The sequence below is a fragment of the Suncus etruscus genome, chromosome 13 (assembly GCF_024139225.1).
Source record: "Suncus etruscus isolate mSunEtr1 chromosome 13, mSunEtr1.pri.cur, whole genome shotgun sequence".
In the NCBI taxonomy this organism is placed as follows: domain Eukaryota; kingdom Metazoa; phylum Chordata; class Mammalia; order Eulipotyphla; family Soricidae; genus Suncus; species Suncus etruscus.
In genome coordinates this window covers 82,491,767-82,499,029 of record NC_064860.1, presented here as the reverse complement: position 1 = coordinate 82,499,029, position 7,263 = coordinate 82,491,767, and the positions used below count along the sequence as shown (strand labels likewise).

Here is a 7,263-nt window from a genome sequence, read left to right as displayed (position 1 = left end):
AACTACAAACATGTTTGTAATCATGATGCTTAAAGATATTACTTTAAAAATTTTATAGGAGTAAGAAATGGCTGGATGTGGGGGTTTCCAGGCAGAGTACTGATTGCTCTACCTGCAGAGTCTCCACCCGGCTGTGCTTCTTCTGAGGAAACTGAGCACCTGAAGGGAGCCCTGTCCTACCCTTCACTGTCTTTCCTGAACTCTGGAAGCTCTCCTCAGAGCCCTGGGAAGCGAACCCCAAAGAAACTACATTTGGAAGCTACCCAGCGAACCAGAAACTGAGCACATGAAGGGAGCCCTGTCCTACTCTTCTTTGTCTTTCCTGAACTCTGGAAACTCTCCTCAGAGCCCTGGGAAGCGAACCCCAAAGAAACTACATTCAGAAGCTACCCAGCGAGCCAGTGACTCTCCTCAGAGTCCTGGGAAGTGAACCCCTAAAATACAGCATTCTGAAGCTGCCCAGCGAGTGAGTGAAAACTACGCCTGACCAGTGGGGCCCGACTGTGAAAAACTGTGAGTTCTGCCTGTGTGTGTCTCTCTGCTATCCTGTTGCGTGAACCTCCTGAGAGTGGGCTGAAAAGAGGCTCCAGAAGGCACTTAGCTCCACTTCACTACGCAGCCGTGCGCTCTTTCTAAAAAAAGAACACCATCACAAGAAAAAAAAAAACCACACTAAGAACTGTGCTGGATCACAGAAGCAAGAATTTCTCTCCAGTGCTCGCTTCGGCAGCACATATACTAAAATTGGAACGATACAGAGAAGATTAGCATGGCCCCTGCGCAAGGATGACACGCAAATTCGTGAAGCGTTCCATATTTTTTTTTCTCTGGTCCTTAGGGATAGCACAGCAGTAGGGCATTTGCCTTGCACACGACTGCCCCTGGATGGACCTGGGTTTGATTCCCAGCATCCCATATGGTCTCCCGAGACTGTCAGGAGTGATTTCTGAGCACAGAGCCAGTAATAACCCCTGAGCTCTGCTGGGTGTGACCCCCCCAAAAAAAAACAATTTTCTGTTTCAGGGTGCTTCTGAACAAGATTCAGAAGGATTCGGGCATTTTAACATTTTGGCACACAGTGAATGGGGCCAAGAAGAGTCACTGGGCAGGAGCTGAGAGAGAGAGATAACCTGGAGAGATTCCTTTTGGTTAGATAATCTCACATCCTCTTTAATTTAGCTTTTTAGGCACTGGCAGCTAAGAGGATTCTAATAAAGAGTTTAATGGCAATCTAGTGAATGAAGTTGGTCTTTGCTAATTATTTATGGTCTCTGTTCTAATCACCATCTTTCAGCAATATTTTGAATTCCTTTTCAAAACAGATGGTTCAATACATCCATTACAGAAATGGCTCAATACATTCATGAATCAGGGGCTAGAGAGATAGCATGGAGGTAAGGCATTTGCCTTGCATGCAGAAGGTCAGTGGTTCAAATCCTGGCATCCCATATGGTCCCCCGAGCCTGCCAGGAGCAATTTCTGAGCGTAGAGCCAGGAGTAAACCCCTGAGCACTGCCAGGTGTGACCCAAAAACAAATAAACAAACAAACAAAAAATACATTCATAAATCAATCATACAAAATGTCTAAATACAACCAATACAGAGTTAAAGCAACCAGAAAAATAATTTAATGTATTTTAGCACAAAATTATGCTTAATTGTATTCATTCATTAAACTTTACATTATAAAAAAAAAAAAAAAAAAAAAAAGAATTTCTCTCCAGACTGTCTTCTCTGCTGCGTGCTCAGGCCTAAGATTTGATCCTGTGTGAGGCTTCATCCACGGAGGACTCCCCTACCTTGGAGGCAAGCAGGCCCATCCAGAAAGGGAGGAGCCAGAGAAGTGTGCTGCCTGCATCATATAACCAATGAATACCACCACAACACCTAGAAAAACCCACAATACAAGTGTGACAATGGGGAAACAACGCAGGCCAGCATCAGACATAGAGAATGAAGATGACAATTCTGATGACCAGTTAACGACCAACCAACTAATCAATCTCTCAGATAAGGACTTTAGAGTAGCAATATGGAATATACTGAAAGAACTCAAAGAAACCATGAATAGAGTACAACAGAACACTAATAAGAATCAAGAAAATATGAAGACAGAAATCACAAAACTCCAAACTGAAATAACATGTCAACTAACAGGCCTGAAAAAATCAGTAAACGAAGTGAATGACAAAATGGATAAGCTCTGGGACAGGGTATCAGAAGCTGAGAATAGACTTGGTGCTGTGGAAGATGAGATACATAACAATTCCATACAACAGGAGAGATTGGAAAAAAAAAACTTAAAACAAATGAACAGACAATGGAAAAATTAGTCAAAGAATGGGAACAGATGAAAATAGAGGTCTATGATAAGATCAACAGAAAAACTTAAGAATCATTGGAGTCCCAGAGACCCAAGAAGAAAATTTCCAGGAAGAATCAACGTTCAAGAACATCATTAAAGAGAAACTCCCAGAGCTAAAGAATATATGTGATCAAATCCTGCATGCTCAAAGAGTACCAACCAAAAGAGACCCAAGAAAAACCACCCCAAGACACATCCTAGTCACAATGACAAATCCCAGAGATAGAGACAGAATTCTGAAAACAGCAAGATCAAAAGGGGAAATTACATTCAAGCAAGCATCCTTGAGATTTACAGCAGACCTGTCACCAGAAACACTCAATGCCAGAAAGCAGTGGTGGGATATTGTGACAAGACTGAATGAAATGAATGCTTCACCTAGAATACTGTACCCAGCAAAACTCACTTTCCGGTTTGACGGAAGAATACATGGTTTCACAGACAAAAAACAGCTCAGAAACTTTACAGACTCAAAACCAGTCTTAAGAGAAAAACTGAAAGACCTAATTTAAAACAAGACTAACCAAAAGACACACCAAATTTCGATATAAAGATGGCATTAAATCCCAGGACAATTCTTTCTCTCAACGTCAATGGACTAAATGCACCAGTTAAGAGACACAGAGTGGCTAAATGGATTAAAAAACTCAATCCAACCTTCTGCTGCCTACAAGAAATGCACCTGAATAGTGAGAACAAACATAGACTCAAAATAAAAGGCTGGAGAAAAGTTATCCAAATAACAACACCCATAAAAAAGCTGGAGTGGCCATACTAATATCAGATAATGCAAACTTTATACTCAGGAAGGTTGTAAGGGACAAAGATGGACATTTTATATTAATCAAGGGGTATGTAGAGCAGGAAGAAATAACTCTCCTAAACATATATGCACCAAATGAGGGGCCAGCAAAATATTTAAAACAACTGTTGACAAATCTGAAAAACAATATCAATAACAACACAATAATTGTGGGGGACCTCAACACTGCTTTGTCAACACTGGATAGGTCAACCAGACTAAAACCCAACAAGAATATACTAGACCTGAGGAGAGAAGGAAGAAAGAGGCCTAGTGGATATATATAGGACACTCCATCCCAGAAACCTGGATACACATTCTTCTCCAATGTACATGGGAGTTCTCCAGGATAGACTACATGCTGGCACATAAAACATACCTCCATAAGATCAAGAGGATAGAAAATTTTGCAGACTACCTTCGCTGACACAAGCTCTGAATTATTTGTGAATTCCAAAGGGACTCAGAAGAAAAACTTTAACACCTGGAAGTTAAACAGCCTCATACTCAATAACCAGTGGGTCCGAGATGAAATCAAGGAGGAAATAAAAAGGTTCCTGGAAACAAATGACAATAAAGACACAAACTATCAGAACTTATGGGCCAGCAAAAGCAGTACTGAGAGGAAAATTTATAGCTTTGCAAGCACACATCAGGAAGGAAGAAGGAGCTTACTGAGTAGCTTATGACACAGCTAATAGAACTAGAAAATACTCAACAAAAGGACCCAAAATAGGAGACAGAAGGAAATAACAAAGCTGAGAGCAGAAATCAACGAAGTGGAAACCCAAAAAACAATCCGAAAGATCAACAAAAGCAGAAGTTGGTTCTTCGAAAAAATAAACAAGATTGATAGACCACTGGCAAACCTAACAAAGAAAGAGAGAGAGAGAAACTTGATAACTTGTATTAGGAATGAAAAAGGAGAGATCACTACTGATATGACAGAGATTCAAAGGGTAATCAGAAACTACTTTGAAAAACTCTATGCCAATAAAAATGAGAACCTGGAAGAAATGGATAAATTCTTGAACTCTTATAATCTTCCACGGTTGAAGGAAGAGGATGTAGCATATCTAAACACCCCCATCACCATTGATGAAATAAAAATGGTAATCAAAAGTCTGCCCAAAAACAAAAGCCCAGGACCAGATGGATTCACTAATGAATTCTTTCAAACTTTCCAAGAGGAACTACTACCAATCCTGGCAAGACTCTTTCATGAAATTGAACAAACGGAAACACTCCCAAACAGCTTTTATGAAGCCAACATCACCCTAATACCTAAACCAGACAGAGATGCTGCGAAAAAAGAAAATTACAGACCAATATCGCTGATGAATGCAGATGCAAAGATCCTCAACAAAATCCTGGCAAATAGGATTCAATACCTCATTAAGAAGATCATCCACTACGATCAAGTAGGTTTCATCCCAGGAATGCAAGGATGGTTTAACATCCGTAAGTCTATCAACATAATACACAACATCAACAACAAGAAAAATAAAAACCACATGATTATATCAATAGATGCAGAGAAAGCATTTGACAAGTTCCAACACCCATTCTTGATCAAAACTCTCAGCAAGATGGGAATGGAAGGAACCTTTCTCAATATAGTTAAGGTCATCTACCACAAGCCAGTGGCAAATATTATCCTCAATGGAGAAAAACTAAAAGCCTTCCCTCTAAATTCTGGCACAAGACAAGGCTGTCCTCTCTCACCACTCCTATTCAACATAGCACTGGAAGTACTTGCTATAGCGATTAGGCAAGAAAAAGATATCAGGGAATCCAGATAGGAAAGGAAGAAGTCAAGCTCTCACTGTTTGCAGATGACATGATGCTCTACTTAGAAAACCCTAAAGACTCTACCAAAAAGCCTCTAGAAACAATAGACTCATATAGCAAGGTGGCAGGCTACAAAATTAACACACAAAAATCAATGGCCTTTCTATACACCAATAGTAATAAGGAAGAAATGGACATTAAGAAAACAACCCCATTCACAATAGTGCCACACAAACTCAAGTATCTTGGAATCAACTTGACTAAATATGTGAAGTACCTATACAAAGAAAACTATAAAACTCTGCTCCAAGAAATAAGAGAGGACACGCGGAAATGGAAACACATAGCCTGCTCATGGATTGGCAGGATTAACATCATCAAAATGGCAATACCCCCAAGGCATTATACAGATTCAACGCTATCCCTCTAAAGATACCCATGACATTCTTCAAAGAAGTGGATCAGGCAATTTTGAAATTTGTTTGGAACAATAAACACCCTAGAATAGCTAAAGCAATCATTGGGAAAAAGAATATGGGAGGAATTACTTTCCCCAACTTTAAACTTTACTACAAAGCAATAGTTATCAAAACAGCATGGTATTGGAATAAGGACAGACCCTCAGATCAGTGGAATAGGCTTTAATACTCAGAAAATGTTCCCCAGACATACAATCACCTAATTTTTGATAAAGGAGCAGGAAACCCTAAATGGAGCAAGGAAAGCTTCTTCAACAAGTGGTGTTGGCACAACTGGCTAGCCACTTGCAAAAAATTGAACTTAGACCCCAGCTAACATCATGTACGAAGGTAAAATCCAAATGGATTAAAGACCTCGATATCAAACCCCAAACCATAAGATATATAGACCAACACATAGGCAAAACTCTCCAGAACATTGAGACTACAGGCATCTTCAAGGAGGAAACTGCACTCTCCAAGCAAGTGAAAACAGAGTTTAACAGATGGGAATATATTAAGTTGAGAAGCTTCTGCACCTCAAAGGAAATAGTGCCCAGGATACAAGAGCCACCCACTGAGTGGGAAAAACTATTCACCCAATACCCATCAGACAAGGGGCTAATCTCCAAAATATACAAGGCACTGACAGAAATTTACAAGAAAAAAACATCTAATCCCATCAAAAAATGGGGAGAAGAAATGAACAGACACTTTGACAAAGAAGAAATACAAATGGCCAAAAGACACATGAAGAAATGCTCCACATCACTAATCATCAGGGAGATGCAAATCAAAACAACAATGAGATACCACCTCACACCACAGAGAATGGCACACATCACAAAGAATGAGAAAAAACAGTGCTGGCAGGGATGTGGAGAGAAAGGAACCCTTATCCACTGCTGGTGGGAATGCCGTCTAGTTCAACCTTTATGGAAAGCAATATGGAGATTCCTCCAAAAACTGGAAATCGAGCTCCCATACGACCCAGCTATACCACTCCTAGGAATATACCCTAAGAACACAAAAATACAATACAAAAATCCCTTCCTTACACCTATATTCATTGCAGCACTATTTACCATAGCAAGACTTTGGAAACAACCAAGATGCCCTTCAACAGACGAATGGCTAAAGAAACTGTGGTACATATACACAATGGAATATTATGCAGCTGTCAGGAGAGATGAAGTCATGAAATTTTCCTATACATGGATGTACACAGAATCTATTATGCTGAGTGAAATAAGTCAGAGAGAGAGAGAGAAAAATGCAGAATGGTCTCACTCATCTATGGGTTTTAAGAAAAATGAAAGACATTCTTGCAATAATAAATTTCAGACACAAAAGAGAAAAGAGCTGGAAGTTCCAGCTCACCTCAGGAAGCTCACCACAAAGAGTGATGAGTTTAGTTAGAGAAATAACTACATTTTGAACTGTCCTAATATTGAGAATGTATGAGGGAAATGGAGAGCCTGTTTAGAGTACAGGCGGGGGTTGGGTGGGGAGGAGGGAGATTTGGGACTTGGGTGATGGGAATGTTGCGCTGGTGATGGGTGGTGTTCCTTTTATGACTGAAACCCAAACACAACCATGTATGTAATCAAGGTGTTTAAATAAAAAAAAGAGAAAAAAAAATTTTATAAAAAAAAAGGGGGGTACCATGTATGCCACTTCATCCCCTTTCAGTACCCAATTCTTATCCAGAGTGACCAGTTCCAACTGTCATTGTCATAGTGGATCTTTCTCTGCTCTAACTGCCTTCACCATAGAGCAAACTTTGTTTTTTTTTTTTGGAGGGGGTCACACTCAGCAGCGCTCAGGGGTTACTCTTGGCTCTACG

At 40.1% G+C, this 7,263-nt stretch overlaps 1 non-coding gene across 1 annotated transcript; it reads left to right on the top strand.

Moving 5' to 3' along the window:
• The first annotated feature begins 714 nt into the window (after positions 1-714).
• Positions 715-821, top strand: LOC126026563 (U6 spliceosomal RNA). The gene has a single exon (XR_007501787.1). It is a non-coding gene; the product is annotated as a U6 spliceosomal RNA (small nuclear RNA).
• The last annotated feature ends 6,442 nt before the right edge of the window (positions 822-7,263 follow it).